Here is a 17,727-nt window from a genome sequence, read left to right as displayed (position 1 = left end):
CCCATACTGTTTGTTTAGAGACACAACGATACATATACAAATACAAAAAGGTGGATTTACTTTTGATAGCAATATCTTTAAAATAAGGTAAGGTTAATAGATTTAATTCTTAAAAAACTACTACATATAAAATACAAAATTAATAATTTGACTATAAATTAATAATAAATTGACCCAAAACTTTATAAGAAATACCAAAAGGGAAGACTAAACTGTCAGTAATGTGTGCAGTAATGTACCCTATCAGGTCGACCACTACGCGGTCCCCCTGGGAACCATCGAGGTCAAATGTTGTCCGCCACGATGGACTAAATGATCTGACTTCAACTGGATGAGGGTGAAAGTATATCTCAATAGTTATATTAAAAAAAAACACTAGTAGTAGTAAGATAATGTTTTCATAATCATTTTGACGATCTCAGTGGTCTAGTGGTTTAGCACACCGCTTTGCGTCCGATGGTCGCGGGTTCGATTCCTGGCACGGCACAAACATATATTTATTTATATTCATCATCATCATTCATTCATTCATTAGTATGATTGTTTGTATCTGTTTGGGTGTTTTCTATGTATAATATGTATATGTATGTATTTATGAAAAAAGAATTTCTATGTTTTTTATCAGTTATCTAGTACACAAGCTTTAGCCAGCTTAATTTGGATCTAGATAGCGTTGTGTGAATTGTCCTGAGATTATTATTATTATTTATTTTCAGAGCACAATTTTGTATTAAACAACTGTAAACCCTATATATAAATAAATATTGACAACATGTCCATCTGAAAAGGAAATGTCTACTTTTTAACAATGACTTGTCCTTTATAGAGATCGGCCTTTGTTTAAATGTGTCAAACAAAGTTGGAGCTACGTTGTTCTGTTTAGTATTCAGTTGGTATAATAATGTTTGAGATCTGATAGCCCTCTGGAGTACAATGCTAAGCTTTGGTAGGTCTAAAGATACTACTAGGTACTTTGAAATGTTTTTATTTCAGCCAGAAAATAGCTGGCATGTTCAATCCATACTAGCATTGTAAAGCGAATGTCTGTCTGTCTATTTGTACGTTATTATTACACAACTACAGGGCTGAACTGATCTCAATGAAATTTGACATGAATACATGAATATGAATATGACATAAATAGTAGGCTATCTTTTGTTTCAGAAATATACGTTTAGGGGCGGTTAAACTCTAGTGTTTGATAATTTTACAACTAATACGTTTTCATAGTTTGTTTGTACCTTAATTTTGAATATTGGGTATCGCAGACGAAGTTTGTAACTGCAAGTATGATGTTTGTAAAGTGTAGAATAAACATTATACATCATTAAATTTCCAAAAATACAGAAGTTGTGCCGCCTAATATAATGTATGAACGGGTATGACAACACTGCGTCGAAGTGAAACACAGTATTATTGAATTCTAACAAAAACACACGAAGTTTGAGACACATTAATTGTGCACATTGAAAATCGATCCGGCACGTCAAGCGCAAACTTTGTATCATTTATTATCTGAATTAACGAGATGTCCTTTAATTATATCTAAAATCGAAAATTAATAGAAGACGTTAGTACTACCGAAAACAAATTTAATTTTAATTTTATGAGTTATATACAACGTGCATTTTTTTATTCGTTTAATAACTTGGCTAAACTAAATGTTATCACTATCGCTACAGTCCAGATTTATTAACTACATATATATATTGTATAATTTATTATTGATTACATTTAAAAAATATATAAGTTAAGTTTAAGTACATTTAATATATCGATTTTGTATCTCATTCTGAATTCTTGAACGCATTGAAACTCTCCTCAATAAATATACTTTAGAAATAAATGTTCATACTTATTTTTCAAGTTTACTGTCACAGAACAAGTATTCATAATATTAAATGTATGCGGTTATATTTTATGTATTGTATGTATATGTTATATTAATTATGTGTCTTCTATAATAAAAAATATGTAATTAATGTTAAATAATTAATCAATGGTTGAATGGCAGAGAATGCCTATAGCATTAAGTCCGTACTTTAGTACCATATTTTTTTAAAATGTTTAATTAAGTTTAATTAAATAATAATACATACAAAAGTACAGTCGAATATAGAACCTACTTCTTTCTGAAATCGGTTGATTTGCTTTCGATTTACTTACGTAAGTAAATATTATTCTGTATTCTATTACATAATATAATGTACCTAAATAAACCTTTGATACGAGTAATACCTTAAAAGGGTGAAACCGACCAGGGAAAAGTATTTAATATTAATTTGCGGAAGGGTAATATTGTTCTTATGTTTAATAGTATTATTTGAACATTTGTTTAATTAATGTATTTTGAAAATGACAAGAATATCTTTGAGAAAAGATCTGTAAAAGACAGCAAGTGAGAGAGATTCGGAATCCAGATTTTATAATATTATTTTTTTGTTACCAGCTGATGACTCACTTCACTTATATACATGAATAGCACCACGGACATCATATCATAGTGTGACGATTGTGATCAATCGTGCGTATCCTTTGTCTTACCCAATCTAAATCTAGATTGGGTAAGCCAGAGGAATAGACAAACAATTTTGTGCCACTAACTACCACTACGACAAAAATTAAAAAAAAAGTTTGGAAACTAATAATTAAACGAATGGAACTGGTTTGAAAATAAGTTTTTAATAATAACTTGGCACATTTAAAGAAGTTGATGAGGATAAATGAACGTTTTTATCTATGAACTCAAGTTAGATAGGAAAGCTTAGTTCCAGAGATATATACGGGCGTCGAGACAGCGCCTTAAAACAAAGAGCTCTCTGCAACTACTCATTCCTCACATTTCATTTGATATCAATCACGGCTTACGAAGTCTCGCTTCCACTCGGCAATAGTCGGCAAACGTCGGTTGTTTAGATCGTGCCGACAGTACCTCAGTGTGCCTACGGTTCTACGAGGGTTACATGTGTTGTAGCGGACTCCGTAGCTACGTAGCGGGTGATTCGAACAGCTACGAGCAGTGCATTCCAACACTAACTAATTTAGTGCAAATAATAAACAAATTTCGTGAAAAACGTGTTATTATGGTGTTTTTCAGTTATTGAAGGATTAGCAATCGTTTTTTCTTTCATAATTGTTATATGGTAAGTGATTTATGATTTACCTAAAATAAACCGTCAAGAAATTGAAAGACTATTTGTCTTTCACGCCAATGTATCTTGTTACCTCTGTATCTTTTCTTTAGGGATAACTTATTTTTCGTGACGTAGGATACGCTTGTTAACTTCAAATTGACATGTGACAGGATATTTATATAGCTTTTCTTGATTTTATTCTGTAGGTACGATTTCAAGATTATTATTTTGATGGGTTTTAAAATTTAATAGGATTATACATTTATTGGTAGATTTATTTAATTGACCTTTTTATAGTTGATACATTATGATATTTTTTTTTTAAATCGTATAATTATTTATAGTGAATGTAATAGATAATTTATAAATTTTATTTTACAATTTTAATCAAGTTCTGCTGTTTGTTGATTTAAATATTGGTAGCATTAATTAATAATTAAATACAGGAATAGCACACTTGTGACTTTAAAAAAAAAACAAATATACTACTTAGGCTATAGTTATGCTCCATTTATAAATTAAGTATGATCGAGATGAGAATTTGTAGTCTAGTAACAAGAACAATATTATAGTTTTAATAAAGCTAATTAATTAGTCGGATTATTATTTTCTCAAAATTACGATATGATTGAAATTAAATGTTCTAATAAAAATATTCGCGAAATTTTAAATAAGCGGTGTTTATTATTTTAGTATAATAATAAAATCGAAACAAATAAGATCCAATTCCATGCACCTCTGTTATATTATTATAATATATTTATATTTTCTATGATCATGGGACATATCAATTAGCGTTGATACTTATTTCTTTTTAAATAATAAATTCTAACATATAAACAGAAAGAATAGTAATTAAAATTGTTTGTTTTGTGAAAAGACACTCCGCGACCGTCGGACGGTGAAGCATTGTGCATACTGTTATACCATAAAGATTATCAAATATATAATATATCGTGTCATTATATCGCAAGCGTTCAAAATTCTCTTTGTTTTAAACAGTTTATTATTATATATATATACATTAAAAGTATCTATGAGTATGTATGTGTATTTTAGTAGTACTTATATTACATTATACTTTATATTTTGTACACGTCATAAAAGCTTGCATATAATGAAATCGGAAATAAAAGAAAGCACGTTTCCAATTCGACTGTATTGTATTTGATTCTCTAAATGGTTTACGATAATATGGACAGATTTTAATTACTACTGATAATTGTCTAATACAATACATACATAGTTATCAATGCCATACCAGTTGATCTGTGTAATGACTAAACTAGAATAAACTATCCTAAGATACCTCCCACCTGAGAAATTGTAAACTACAAGCGAGACCTACCTTTGCAAGGTATTCAAAGTATTAAGGGTAAAAAAAATGTAATAAGGTAAAGTATACATTATTACGTTTTTTTTTGTTATATTAGAGAAGGCAATTGTATCAATATGTTTATATTTTCCTTAAATAAATGTGCTTTGTATACAAGGGAACTCAACGGAACAGATGATAAAAAATATCATTGTGCTGTTATAATAAAAATCGTTAATTGAATTTTTTGCGTCGAGTTTAAGCTTATGAATATGCTAATGATTGTAATCAGTAGACTGATGGGGTAGTCAGAGGTATTTGATTACTGTGTTCACCGTTTTACGATAGTACTATTGAAGAGTTAATTAAATGTACGTTTAAATTACCGTTTAAAGAAATTGTATCTTTTTAACAACCACTACCATAATTATTGAAAAAATTTGACTAGAATTTATACAATCAAATTATTGAAAAGCATTATGAGGCCAGGCTCATAGATACATACATCGTACAATTTGTGGTTAATAATGCAAAATTATAATTAATATACTAAAAAAACAGATGGAAACCTAGTTTCCATCTGTACATCAGCTGCTATATACACCCACATGTATAAATAATATACAAATATTCTTTCACTACACATACATTATAAGTAAGTCAAAGTTATACTATAACTTACAAGATTTTCTTACGAATATAACTTTGTAAACTGACCCTTTTAATAATTGTTTAAGGTTACCTTACTAGTTATTTTGGAACTATAATAATAACTATATCCTTTTCTGTTATATAGTACATAGCGATGCCGGCGACTTTATAGCCAGTATTTATAGTCTCTCTTTTAATGGTCATAAGAAGGGACTAATAAATAAAGCGTATATATAGCATCTATTATTTGATATTTGAATAATGTCATAGAATTACTTTCTTAGAGAGGGGTATTTTGCCTAACTTTCTTGACCCCTAATTCAAGCAGTTTATGTCTCGTCTAGATTTTACAATTTTATTATGCGTAACTAATAAATAAAGATGTGTATTGACATAAGAATATCGATAATTATCGTTTATTAGTTTCTGATGTAATTAGAACATTTCACATTCATAGCTGAATAGGTTAGTGGACAGTGAACTTTCAATATTTCATGAGCTCTTTAATAACTCATTTAACGTATCTTATTGCATAGGATCTACGGAAAAAGATATTTTCTTACGATTTTCCGTGAAAGAAAATGTACTAAAATTCGTACGTAAAATCGAAAAGATAGAAAAATAATCATAATAAATTAAAAGTATGTCGTCGTGTTTATGTTTATGGAACAGGCCGAGGCATAGATCTAGTCACAAGCCAAAAAAACTCATGAGTGTAATTTTAAATGTGATGGCTGGAGACTTTGTGTTCTGCTGCTCGTAAACTTGTTATTCAATTTACCAACATTTCACCGAGTAAATTTATCTTATGATCTGATTGTACGAAAATACAGTTGTCGGAATCATAATTTAGATGAAGTTTGCAGAAACCGTGTAATGTTCTGTGTAGTCGCAATTAATACTTTTTCTATATTAAAAAAGTCATTGTCATTATTCTTTTGCTAGCATTCTGTTTATTGTTGTAGCTACTTCATTCGTTGTTACTCAAAAATGAATAACAACTTTGTTGAAGTTAATTGCTTCAGAATATTAAATATTTTATTACAACATAACTTCACGACTGTTATCCCAGTTAGGGTAGCCTGTGATTGTCAGTACCACAATGAACGTAACTCTTCAAATGTTTACATTTCGCTGTTTATATTTAAATCCAACTTGGTTGGAAGAGATTATAACCGGAGACTGTCATAAATAGAAATTGATGCAAAAAGTTTTTTGTGTCCTCTAGAGTCGAACGTATGACATTTGGATCGATGTAGTGAAGTAAACCACTAGTTTCGAGGCTTTCTAAATGTGTTTATTTAATAAGTAAGAATATTTTTCATTATTTATTACATTTCAAATGCCTAGAAATTGAGTTACACTCGCTAGCATATTATGGTAACGAGAATAATGGTAAATATACGATCAATGAGGTTATGTAATTTAACACTTGAGTGCTGTAATATTTTTCGTAAGTAAACATCTTGAGCAGCAAAAATCAATTACCGTATACACATTCCGTGTTATACGCCCTTTATTGCTTTTTCCGATGTTTTCTACCTCAATCGTACAGTTTCGTACACTTGGTGTCAATTCCGGTTTAGACTATACTCGATTCTATATATTTGCATTAAATCGTGACTACATATATTCTAATTTAATATTATATATACCTAAATAACATGTAGATGTTTGATTTGTTTATGGTATTAAGCCCAGGCAGCAAGCAGCTTAGTAACCCCAGACTGGAGCTGTGGGAATAATGCTTATATGTTATTCACTGTTCAGAGGAAAGTGCAAACACTGGCGTTGATGGTACGCTAGTGTTGAGATGGACTGAAATATCAGATTACTATTTGTAATTTTCTAGTATTAATATTATAAATAACTAGCTGATTCGACAGATGTTATCTTTTTATTTCAGCGAAATAATTAAAAAAAATATAAGTAAAATTTAGAAGCTTACTGGGTCCAATTCTAACATCATTCTAAACCATCAAGGGAATCGCTCATTACGTAATTATATACAAATATCTTCAATAAAATCAGTCCAGGCGTTTGTTATGAGTGTAGTCATGTGCACACAGGTAGTTTATTTTAATGGAAAAAAATAACTCTAAGGTTTCAGGTATAATAGTTTAGTATCTTTTTAATTTAGAATTAAGAAGAAGAATTTTATAAATGGTCTTAGCGTGATAGCATCTCATTTACTCTTTACGCTACTTACAACAAATTTTATTCACATCCTATTCATATTAAATCATATTAAACAAAATGTGATACTTGGTATATTTAAATTGATGTTATTTAAATAAAAAATTTGATTTTTTTATGCGTGTTTGATTTATAATGGATTATATAAAAAGACTTCATCATTTAAAAAAAATATTTTATCTAAAGTAATCTACATTATCTGTGAATAATATAGTCTATATTCCATACGGGGATCATTACGATACGAGTGTGTATAGCATAAGTGCGTTATTATCTAGTGCGATATTCAAATTACTATGATGTACCTGCAGAATAATAAGTATTGTAGATCAATTAATAAAGTCGCAAAAAACAATTTCATTACAAGCTTTGAATCAGAAACGTCTTCTCCAAAAAGGTGCGTTGAGTGTTTCTACACCTTATAATAAGACCTTTAAAAAGAAAATTTGTTTTTGGCAGCCACTCTTCGCTTCCTATTTCCGGGAGTAATAAGGTTCGCCTTCAGCGGATACGTCAAAACATCATAATTATCATTAAATAAACAGGAAAATGTAAAATAAATAGCAGCCAAAATTGTTAATTAGTGTTACAATTGTCTTTTTAAAAAAATAATTTAAATTATTTAATTATAGTTGTTATTATTATTCGTATTTATATAGAGCGTCAAATATTTTACAATAAAAAGAAGAAGGGCGGCATAGGCCTTTCATTCTGTTTAAATAGCACATTCAATAAGTTCTAATTTCAATGGCATTTTTGTATTTTTTACCTTATATTTTCGATATTTCTAAATCGAATTGGATGTTTACAATTGACTGGGTTTACTTCTATGTATTATTAGGAGTACTTCTATGTGTCTTTATTTATAGGATTAACCCATACTTATTTTATCCCGATTAAAAATTGTATTTCTCTTTGTAGGACAAATCTTAAATTATTAAGGGTGGATGGAAATCTTACATACATCTCGTATAAAATTCTCAAGTTTCGTAGTAACGTTTTATATAACGCTCTTATTAAATAGGTATATCTTCAATTTTGTTCCATGAATCACTGAATAGGCCCGTGGGTGTAATATCTATGAAATATGCGTTTGTCCAAGCACAAAGCAACAGTACACCGAGCGGCCGGCATGTGGCTTTATTCACAGTGAAATTCCAAATATTTCAATACGAAGTAAACAATGAATTTTTGTACAAAGCTACGCTAGCCTGCTATTTTCTGCACTTAGTAAATCTTCAAAATAATAATATGCTTATATATGTATGAGCATATTATTATTTTGAAGATTTAGACATATATTATTGATCTGAGTATTGTTTTATATATGTAGTTACTTATAAAATTAGTGATATATGTATTTACAGACAGCGCTCTGTACTTGCGCTTTACTAGAATGACTTACACTCAACCAATTGAGATTACAAATATGGTCAATAAAAAGACGTGTGTTTTATATTTATGACTCCGGTGACTTATACTCTCCGGTGAAGGAAACACCGATAACAAACCAAATCTTAATTCAACACAGAGCAATAGGATCGCCCACTGATACCTTAGATTCAAATATGAGTAGCCAAAAGTGGGCATGTAAAGCGTTATGTCTATATATCCTACTATGATAAACAGCCATGACAGTATGTACATATTTATATATCCACATAAAATGTTCATATTTATGTCTTCTAATTCTTTAGCTCTTTACTGTAGTACAATCAATCAATGAATAAACAGCAGGTCGGCTTTTAAAGTATGCTAAATATATCTAATTGCATAGTCTATTCGAAGACTTGTGAATGATTGGTACTTAAACGGAACAAAAATTTCATGCTGTCTACCTTTTTCGTGAATTTGCAAAGACTTAGAATTATATTTTGCTAATAAGAACAAGTAGGTATTTGTTAAATATAGAATTCGATTCGCTAGAAGTTATGTATATTCGCTTATCCATTATTTTTCACTATTTTTTTGTATAACATTTTATATGTATATCCACTTTTGTCACTGCGCTCTGCTACATTAAACATCTAAAAGACATATCTCTTTTCTTTTATTTATTACTAGCAACTCGCTCCGTTTTTGCACGGATGTACATGTAATATAAACCTTCCTCTTCAATCACTCTATTTATTAAACTTAAACGCATCATAATCCGTTGCGTAGTTTTAAAAATTTAAGCGTACAAAGGGACGGACAGACAGCGATAGCGACTTTGTTTTATACTATGTAATAATGATTACTTAGAATTATGTTTTGCTAATGGATACAAGTAGGTATTACATGAGATTATCAACCGACTTACAAAAGAATGGAATTCGAAATAACAAATATTTTGGATCGTCTCTATACCATAAGTAATTTTTATGTTTTGATTAGTTGGATCATATTCTCATACTTAGTACGTTGCGATTTAATTAGTTTATTGTAATATAAAATACATATAGTAATTTTTTTATCTATTTAAAGGTATAAATTTAATATTTACCACAGTATATTTGCCCAAACCAAACCTGTTTTCAATGTAGTCTATTCAAAATCCACACGGTAAGTTTCCAGTTTATATAATAGTGGGTAAAACATGTGAACATCAAATTCTTGACATTAACGAGATGGGTGAGTGGACTAAACAAGATCCTTATTTCAAAGTAAATATTAAATTCACATATTACGTAGTTGTTATTATCAAATAATATGAGAATAAAGGTAAATCTATACTGTTGTATACTATATTAATGTACCTACAGAATGCCGTATAATATATAAAATATATTTGAATCAAGTATTCAAAGTTGTAGATAAATTAGTGCAAACGTTATTGAGTGAAAAATTGTATCTAATTAGCTAAATAATACCTAATTGGTTTAGCACACCGCTTTACTTTCGATGATCGTGAATTCAATTCCACGCACTATGCCAACATTCGTATTCATGAGTACGTATTTTTGTATTGGCAGGGTGTTTTCTATATATATTAATATACATGTATTTATAAAAAATATGTATGTATGTATTTTAGTATTTCTCTTAGTTGTCTAGTAGTAGTTTAAGCTCTTTAATTTATATTTAATTTTTGTTTCAACATAAACTAAAATAATATACGCATGCAAATATATGATTGTATTTCTTCTGGCAATACATGATAATAATAATAATTTTATTATTGTATCCAGCCAAGACATCGCAGAAAAGAGATTGCTTTTAAAAATATGTCAACGACATAATAGTAATACTATACTTTCAGGTCCGTTATAGTAGTTGGGGTAATCAATAATTATGGTGAACACGGTGATATACCCCCATCTCTCAGGTTAATTTGGTTTATGTGAGTGGTTTTTTTTTCACTGGAGAGTTATTTAGAAGTATAGATTGGACACGAAGTTGTTTTCTTATTCGATTCCAGGCGATTAACTCTATGCTACCTATATTCTAAAATACTGTACCATAAGAGCAATCCATTAAGATTACCTACGACAGACATTTTTATTTCAGATGTCCATATGAATAGATAGTTTAGTTAGATAAATATTATACTTAGATAAATACAGTACTTACTTGGATTAAACTCCTTCTACATCTTTAAAGTGGAATAAAACAATACCAATTACATTCCAACTATAATAAAATACTTTCAACGAGACATCGCTTCTTTAGTGGATGTCGAATACCAAGCGCTCGAAGAGAAACGGGGTGTGTTAGCCTTCTTAATGTTTGTAATGTGTAAATGTTACGGAAGTTTCAAATTCTTCTATCCTTAATACTCCTTGCCTTATCGAGATTAAACTTTAGGTACAACAGAAGTTTCTGTAACGAGATATCGTAGCTAAATACATGCGAAGGTACATAAGATTGCAAAGTACGAACACGAAACACACTGTTAAGTATAATAAATTGGTATTTGAATATACCTTTATCTATGTTTAAACTTATTATGCTTCGGGTTTACCATAGATATAATTTTACAAAAGTTAAAGGCAACAATCAAAGTCATTAGTAGTTTTTAAATATATATTTTTAAAATCGGAATTTGTTATATAATATGTACATTATATATTATTTAATTAAAAAATAATCTCGGGAAATTTACATATTGCCAACCGGTTTCAAGCTAAATAGGATTTGTGTTATAGGTTAACAATAAGTTTTATATGTATTAAGTTAAAATAATCACCTCCTGGACATCCTGGGAATAAGGTGTAGTGATGATATTCTATATTATATAGGTTGGCACATTAGACATACAGATGCGGATCATAATTGTAACTAAAAAATATAAACATATTGTGACAGAATATGTGTTTTAATTAAGTGGTAATAAAATAAGAGATTAAGATTGCTTTCAAAATAAAACGTACAGTTCTTTTTGAAAGCATTCGTTAATTAGCGAATAGAATAATCCGCTTCTGATAAAAGCAGCTTACAAAAGGTAACGTTGTCTCTTATTTTCTTTTACAAATATTATTTAATTCACTTTGTGAGTAAAGGTAAAGACCGCGTACAGCTTTAATGTTATATTTTAAAGTAATAGATAAGTTATATGTGAGTTCATATCCTCAATAATAAGCCGTATTTTAACCTATGTCGTCTCGGTATTTTCTTTGTAAGTCATATTTTGGTTTGCTTTGAAGGTTGAGCGTGGGCAAAAAATTAGAGCATGAAAGCATGATCTTAGTAAGAAATGAAGATTATCACGAATATCACATGGTTCCTTAATGTCCTATTAATATACGTAGAGGGTATATATTTTTTACACAAATTTACGGTACGGTGATTCACCTGTACTAATGTAGGATGCCGACACCAATATATTTGTCAGTTATAACGTGGATGTATTGACGCCACTTCGCTTGTAGCGAATATACTAGGACCACAATAATTTCTAACAGGAATTCACTTGCCAGCAATAGACATATATTTCACATTATTAACTGTTCTCTCGCTCCATAAATGCAAAATAGTATATTTGTTAATTTGCTGTGTCCTAGCACATATCATAATAATCCTATGTGTTAGTATCTTAATTGTAAATTAATATGGCAGATACTTTTCATGTCAAATACTATGGAGGTGTACAAATAAAATTAATCCGAAATATGGAAATATGCTCTCCTTAGAAAGGAAGTTAATATTGGTTATACCGTTCTCAAATTCAATAAAATAGGTCAATTCATAAACAACTTTATTATTAATTAAATAATAAAGTGGATATTTATGAATTTAATCAAAAACATTCACTAAGCAAAAATTTTTTTTTTTCAGATATTGACATAAAAAATATTTAAAATATGATGCAACATTTCAGACATGTCTGCACAGAATAAATAAGTAACCTAAACATTAAATATGAGAATTTCGTATTCAGTCCGGAAAGCAAACTAGATAAATATTAAGTCCGAATGGAAATAGAAGATTCATTTTAAAGATCTAGTTCGTGCGTCATTATGCCCGTTACGGAGATAGAATTCCAAAACGGCTGTTCAGTAAAAAAGTTATTTCATGTTACATACTTTTTGATTTTAGATTAGTTAGCTAGATTAGTTCTTCAGTTTTTAATAAAACCAGTTTTAATTTCAATTAGTAATACATTTTTTAGATTGCTATATTTCACTCAATTTCAAAGTAGACAAGAAACAAATTATATTTGAAATTATCATATTAACCATATGATAATTTCAAATATAATTTGTTATATTAGATTATATGATCTTTTTAGTACAACGTTCTAAAACAGAGTTTTCAATAAACTAGCATAGAGTGTTCAATATTAGGCAATATTGATCTTATCTTGAATATCTTTATATAACCTATATTTTTATGTATGTAATTTTAATGGGAAACAAACTAAAGAACCTGATGGCGAGGGATGATACAGGGACTTTGTATGAAGTGTACCTCTGATGATTAGTAGTTAAACTACTAATATTTGTTTCTTTGTATCTTTGTTCTATGTATCGACTAGGTATTATAGCCTATTCAAGGGCCTGCTATTATTTAGTAATTCCATAATTAGACAGTAGGTACAAGTACTACTTGGAGGCTTGATAGATCTATGATACAACGAGCGAGATAATATTTTTGGATACTCTTATTCTTCAAAACGAAGGTATACTTTATATAATCACATCTCCAAAAATATCAGATGAATTGTATGAATTTACAGTATACATTATACGTTTAATAGCTTATTCCGCTTAATTGTACGTCGTATATTCCCTTTTCCTATGTTTATCATTTGACTGCTGTAAATATTGAAAAGTAAATATACTCACCCTAAAAAGAAGGCTGCTTGTTTTATAATAAAATACAGATTATGTATCAGACAAGCAAAATTGGAATTGCGAATCTCATTTCATTGTCGCCATAATACCTACTATTCAAAAGAACAAAAGTATATTGCGTTAATATAAAAGAATGAAAACATACTGGGACTCTTTTGTAATCCAGATGAATGTAAACATATATACATACATGTTGAATATTTTAACCGTGATGTAGGTAGGTTATTAATTTAGTTACCGTATAAATATACACAAACAAATTGCCGGGAAAAGGGACAATATTTCGCATACGACGGAGAAGGGTAAGAAAAAATGTTGCCAAACCAGTTGTTATGTGAATTGGGGACAATGTGTTTACTGAGAATGTTAATTCGTGTTTTCTACACTGTTTCTTGTTTATTTAAAATAACGGAAACAGTTGATACTATACATTTTTTAGTTTAGATCTACCATTTCTTCCGGAATTAGTATTTTATAATCTATTTTAAACTGGACATTATTTTAATATCATAAACGACGTAGCGGTAGGACAGAATAATGTGGATTCGATCCCCGTTAATAAATTTTGTTTAGGTAAATGAGTCTGTCCATTTATATTGGAATGGCATGCATTTTGTCGTCACATTATGTTGTAAGTGGTAACCGTCGCCTAAATATACGAACATAACTACCTAATTAACATTACATCATCATGAGATCACCGTGGTGCTTCTTATGTGTACCTTTTAATTTCACTACCTCATCTCACCCGTTAACCGAAACACATCTAACAAAAGCTGCTTTACTGTTGTATTCAAGGTCTACCAAAGCAGACTTTGTATTATACAATTTTTGTCTGACTTTATACAAATACTAATTCGATAGACTTGTACTTAAATATTTCTTAATATTACAAAATAAGTTTTTTAGTACGCTAATTAGATGTCTGGTTTCTAGCACTTGTAGTTCAAGTATCGTTCCTTTGCAACTAGATAGCTGTATGTTATAGCCAATTAATTATAATGATTCTAAATTTAAAAGGAAAGTTTTAATTGCTTTCGTACAACATATTGATTTCAACCCTCATTCATCATTACGTATTATATAAACATAATTATAACATGTATAAAGCTCAGTCAAGCAAAACAAATATATATTACTAAAACATGTAAGGTCCGTTTTTCCATCAACACTCGCAATATAAATAAATATTAACAACGTTGTGACCTTATTTTGTTGTTTCTTATCACAAAGTAATAGTAATGGATTATAAAAGAGAATACCTTAGTAACTTGTAATATTAACTGGGCGTTCTATATATATTAACGACCCGCATATTATATTTTTTAGATTATATTTATATTATATTAAACAAAAATAAGTAAGATCGAATCGATCGAATTATGAGATTTGCATTAAAACAAAACACACAAACGAATGAATTAAACAGGTCCAAAAATGTTTAAAATAAGGAATAAAAAGCTATAAACCATTTCGATCACATTAGCTTTCAAGATTAAAAATCCATTTACATAGGTGTTAACTTACTAATAAGGCGTTACTTTGTCGCAATGTTTGTTTAATTATAATCGTTTATTTTTTTACTAAACAACAATTTCAACTCGATTTGTTTCCTTCCATCTTGTTATTTGCAAAATACAATACTATATAACTTAGTTATTATCTGATATTGATAGTATACATTATGACCAACAAACAACTTGAGTTGCCTTTGTCTCACTAATTGATCGTAGCAGGCGCTGTGGAAAGGGTTGTAATACTAACTACGCTATTGTAGATAGTATATTGTTTAATAAATCTACAAAATGTAATACAATAAGTTTCCTAATACTAGTTGTATCTAACAGCATAATCAACTGGATCGACGTGAAAGTTAGTTTGTCTTTTAACATAAATTTGGCATGAAAGATTTAGGAACGAAAAAGGTAACTGGAAAGTTTTCAAAAAGATTTTTGGACTCAAATTAAAAATTATAGAAGAAAACACAAAAAAGTCTTCTCCAATCTATTACAGTTTTTGTCACTTTACATATACATTACATACTCATAATATTAATACAAATATTAACGTGACTTTGTTTAGAATGAAAAAAAAATATAGTGACTAAGCATACAAATATAATTTACACCAATTTTTTACCATAGTAAGATATATATTGTCAAAAGTTATCAAAATTCAAAATTGGAATTAAAAATATAATTAAAATACAGGTAAAATTAATAATAGGTCCTTGATTGAGCTTCGCAAAACTGTTTAAGCAGTGTAAGAATAAAGCATTAATCATATTGCAGATAAAGTATGTAATACCTCAAAGATCTATGTTAAATATTATATTCAGTTTACCAAGGTTAGCCAATAAACTAGAAGTAATGTACGTACGTGTCCTCCGTGTGATGACAGAGTAAGAAAATAATGCGTCAATTCCTTTTCATTACTGGGATGTCATAAGAAGTAACTTTATAGAAATAAGCAACAAATGCATCGATAAGAGAAGGAAATGTCTGAGTGAAATTCTATGCCAGCTCTGCAGAGTAATAGTAAGTAGAGGCTCTTCTTATGAAGTGGTTCTTATCTATAAATATTAGCATATGCATATATGGTCGGTCGATTATCACACCGCCTTACTACATATAGTCGCGGGTTCGATTTTCGAATGAAAGAAAAAATCTGAAGTGATGGCTTATCTATAAAAATTAGCATATACATATAAGGTCGGAGCAATAGCATACTGCCTTACAACCTATAGTCGCGTGTTTGATTCTCGATCAAAAAAGACACCTATTTTTAAGTATATTTTTTTTATGTTGGGTCTGCGAGTATTCTTGCATATAATACATATTGTTAATTAGTATATACTTATTAACAATAATAAAACCATAAATAAATCAGTTATTTCTTACAAACTCTATTTAATTTGGAATAAATGATGCTGTTTGTAAAATGCGCTTCATTATATAAATTTTGCCACCACTTTCGTACGATCTAGTTTACGAGTAGTTAGGTAAGGTGACAATGAAAACCTCTGTACTTTACATTAATCTCAAATTACACAAACACAATCTCTGAAAAAAATATTACATTTGTATGTACTAACACAATCTCTGATAGTACATACAAATCTAATATTTTTTTGTAATTAGAGCATCGAAGTTCTATGTTTCACCCAGTGTTTAATCAAGTTAAATCAAGTTTGATTTAGGCAAGTTAGTTGTGTACTTACTTGAAATTTCTAAAGCGATTATAAGCACCTGACTCCTTCATCAGATTCCGGAAACGAGAAGTCCTACTAAAATGGCTTCATAGTTCTTTTGCAAACAATCAAAGAGTGTTACTATTCCAGAAGTGATTATTACAATGATAACCATAAAGATATTTGTTAACCTGTTATTGCCCTTTGCTTCCGAACTTAACATAATTTTGATTTATCCTACAGATTTATCGTTTTCATGAATAAGTTTCGTCAAGAATGAAGTTATCTAGGAGAATGAGAATATCAGTTAATAACTAATAATTACTAACAGATCTCGGTTGTCTAGCAGTATTACACTGTCTTACTTTCCGGTGGTCGTAGATTCGATTCCTCGCACGGTGCATTCATAAGTATGATTGATTGTATTGTGCTGGGTGTTTTCTATGTACCTATATATTATGTATATATTTACAAAAAAAAGAATCTATATTATTGTATCAATTGTCTAATACCTATTACACAAGCCCTATTTATATTGGGATTAGACAGTAGGTTACGAAATTGTCCTTCGATATTAGTATTATTATGTCGATAAATTGTTTTCACGACATTTTTAAATACTCAATCATATAAAATGTCCGTAGGTTTTGATTGATTTGGCTCTTCCTTTCGATAATAGAAACTAATGTATGTCTATGAATAGTTTGTTCTGTGAGGGAATTTAGAAAATAAATAGAAAAAGAAAATTCTTCATCAAATGTTACGTGTTTTGCAGTTCGGTCGTTTCCACCCTTTTGCACATAATTCACCCATTATCTGGAGTGTGAGTGAAGAGTTCAACATAGTATTGAAATGGAGAATAGTTTATGTATATATATAGTGTATTATAATATTGTAGAATAACAATATAGACTGATATCCTGTATGTAAATTTGATGATATTGATGATAAATTTGATTATAGATA

At 29.3% G+C, this 17,727-nt stretch overlaps 1 protein-coding gene across 1 annotated transcript in view; it reads left to right on the top strand.

The window, feature by feature from the left end:
* Nucleotides 1-2,953: 2,953 nt before the first annotated feature.
* The window catches only part of LOC131841126 (voltage-dependent calcium channel gamma-2 subunit), a 65,738-nt gene continuing 50,964 nt past the window's right edge, over nucleotides 2,954-17,727 (top strand). The window contains exon 1 of the mRNA XM_059189374.1: nucleotides 2,954-3,143. The gene's annotated coding sequence lies outside the window, so the exon portion shown is untranslated. The remainder of the gene's footprint in view (nucleotides 3,144-17,727) is intronic.

Source organism: Achroia grisella, unplaced genomic scaffold (genome assembly GCF_030625045.1).
Source record: "Achroia grisella isolate CSIRO2021 unplaced genomic scaffold, CSIRO_AGI_Agris_v1 utg1573, whole genome shotgun sequence".
NCBI lineage: Eukaryota > Metazoa > Arthropoda > Insecta > Lepidoptera > Pyralidae > Achroia > Achroia grisella.
Note: the sequence above shows the minus strand (reverse complement) of the source record. Positions and strands in the feature narration are given on the sequence as shown.